Genomic DNA, 2785 nt, shown 5'->3' with positions numbered 1-2785 from the left:
GTCTTTTCATTTTCATGGACGACTTTTCGACATTTATGTTGCACGAAGAAACAAAGTTCACAGCAACAGAAATTTAAAAAACGAATTGTTCGGAAAGTAAAACTTTAAACTGGGGAATAAATCATAACTCACAACTTTAATGGTGAAGTTGCATCTTGAGTGTTTGTAGTTGTAGTTCAGTGTGTCAGAGTCAGAGAGCGTGTCTCTCTACAGTCACAGGTTTTTGTACGGCGGCTCAATGACTTTGTATCACTGTGGTTGACTTTTGGTGGAGGAACCAGACTGAATGTTGGAAGTAAGTTTCTGCACAATAATACTAAAGTAATTATTCTAAAGTCATGTTTTAAATGTAGTTTGTGGATGTTTGAGGCAGATGAATACATCTTGTTTTAATCGTACACTTTTAGGATTCATGTGTTTATTTCTGCTCCTTTATCATGGAGACGAACTCAGAGCAGCTTTACTGAACATGTATTTACTCATTCCTCTCCTACTGGAACTAAAACAGATGGAAATGTGAAAAAGATGAAACTTCTACAAATGTTTGAAAAGTTTTGGTTAATTTTGAGCTCAATTAAAACTATTTTTAAACAAATTCAGAATCAGAATGATTCAAACTGAATTGAACTAATTGAAGATGAAGATGTTTGAAAATGTGCAAAACGTCTTCATTGTGTCAAATATTGTTTCCAAATGTTTAAATCTTTGAACAGTTTTTAATGATGACTGACATCCACATGAAGAACGTTTGATTGTAGTCACTTCATTTTCTGTACTTGTAAATGTTTCCACTAAATATTCATAAGTAATGTTTAGTTGATGTTTCTGATGATGAAGCTTTAATATTTGTCCACATGTTGATGTTTGATCTGCAGTGTAGTTTGATATATTTCAGCTCATCCTGTATGATGACTCTCTCTGTGCTGATATGCATGAGAGGCTTCTTAAAGGAAGTGAAACAATGTGTGAGTGAGTGACTGCTGGAGCAGAAAGAACATCTGACAGAAACTCCTTAAAGGAGGAAATCAACTCTCTCACAGTCAAGGTGTCCACGTGTCTGGTGTTTGATTGACAGCTGTGTGGTCCCTGTCCTCTAAGCTGATCGGTGTCTCCTAGGTGATGTCCGTCCCACCCTGACGGTGCTGCCCCCCTCCAGTGAGGAGCTGCAGCAGGGGAAGGCCACGCTCATGTGCCTGGCCAACAAGGGCTTCCCCTCAGACTGGAGTCTGGCCTGGAAGGTGGACGGCAGCAGCAGCAGCAGCTGGGAGCAGAGCAGGAGCCCCGGGGTGCTGGAGAAGGACGGCCACTACAGCTGGAGCAGCACCCTGAGGCTCCCTGCAGACCAGTGGAGGAAGGTGGGCTCTGTGACCTGTGAGGCCACCCAGGGCTCCCAGACTCTGCTCTCAGAGACACTGAGGAGAGACCAGTGTTCCCAGTCCTGACCTGACTCACTGGGACTCTGCTGCTGGTTTCACTCTGATGCTGATCTCAGTCTGCACTCTGTAGCTCTCTCTGGTTCTCTTTCTCTCATCACATGTTTCAACATTAACTTATTCTTGCTTGTGTTGATGGTTTCCACATTTAAAAACAATAAAGATTCATCATGTGTATTATAAAAGTGACGTGTCTTTTGACTTTCTCTCTCCGATATTTATTATACAATACAATATTAGTCAGATTTAATTCACAAAAGTCGCAAAAAACAATCGGTCAATTAATTCCAGGTTATTTTTTTAATGGTTTAAGTTTGTAGATATTCCTTCAATGTTACAGTTGTATCTATATTTCTTAACTTTCTTAACAATGAACATGGTTGGAACATTAAATGGTGAATCACAAAGCTCTCTGTTATCACTTATGATAACCCTTGAAGAAGATAGATAAGATATGTTCAAGTGTTGTCATATTGTAGAGATCATTTTCAGAATTAGATATAAAAAGAAGAGTATCATCTGCATAAGGTTATATATCATGAATGTAATTTGAGATTTTCCACATAATACGATTTAAATGAGACAGTTAAACTAAAAAAAAGACTTAACACTAAAGAGGTTATAATAATGTCTCTGTCTCTTCCTCTCTGTCTGTTAAATTAACACATGGTCATTTTTCACTTTGTGTATTAAAACTGATATTATTATGAAATACAAAAGGCCTTTCGATCAAATCAGCTGTGCATATGTTTATTATAAAAGCATTAATATGTGGTTGTCCATCATTACAACAGTGGATCTATTCAATCCAAAGAGACTGAGTTTGTTCTAGTTTCATATTTCTAGGATATCAAGATTCGAGGTGATGAATTTATGAAGAAATGTTGGTTCTCTCAATATCATCAAAAAACTACAAGACACTACAATTGTTGAGAACAGTAAAATGTATAAATAGTTCTATAAAATATATTACAGTGCTAAAATAAAAAAATATTTAAGAACATCATCATTGATTTTCCATTTTGAGTTTGAAGTTTCTGACATTTTCCAAAGCAAACAAAGCATTAATAAAATATTCGTAACTTGATTATTTTTATAATATCACTTGGATTGTAATGTTGTAGGAGCTGAAGTTACACAGTTTTTTGTTCTTACTTTGAGCAAATGTATATTTACTTACAAATAGAACATTTATTTAAATGTTTTTATGCTGAAAGTGTTTTTCGGTCTCACATAAAAATGTATGTATGTGTACAGTATATGTTCATCAAACGTCTAGTGTTTAACTTCATGTGCAGCTGTTGAGTGAGATCAGTTCCTCTCCAGCTGAGGAGGTTTTTGTACGACGGTGT

At 36.5% G+C, this 2785-nt stretch overlaps 1 gene segment (V, D, J or C); it reads left to right on the top strand.

Annotated features, from left to right (window-relative positions):
• The first annotated feature begins 263 nt into the window (after positions 1-263).
• On the top strand, positions 264-1482 carry LOC306791283 (Ig kappa-b4 chain C region-like). The segment is given in 2 exons: positions 264-295; positions 1117-1482.
• Positions 1483-2785: the final 1303 nt, after the last annotated feature.

The sequence above is a fragment of the Melanostigma gelatinosum genome (genome assembly GCF_949748355.1).
Source record: "Melanostigma gelatinosum genome assembly, chromosome: 17".
Lineage (NCBI taxonomy): Eukaryota > Metazoa > Chordata > Actinopteri > Perciformes > Zoarcidae > Melanostigma > Melanostigma gelatinosum.
This window is presented reverse-complemented; position numbering and strand designations above follow the sequence as displayed.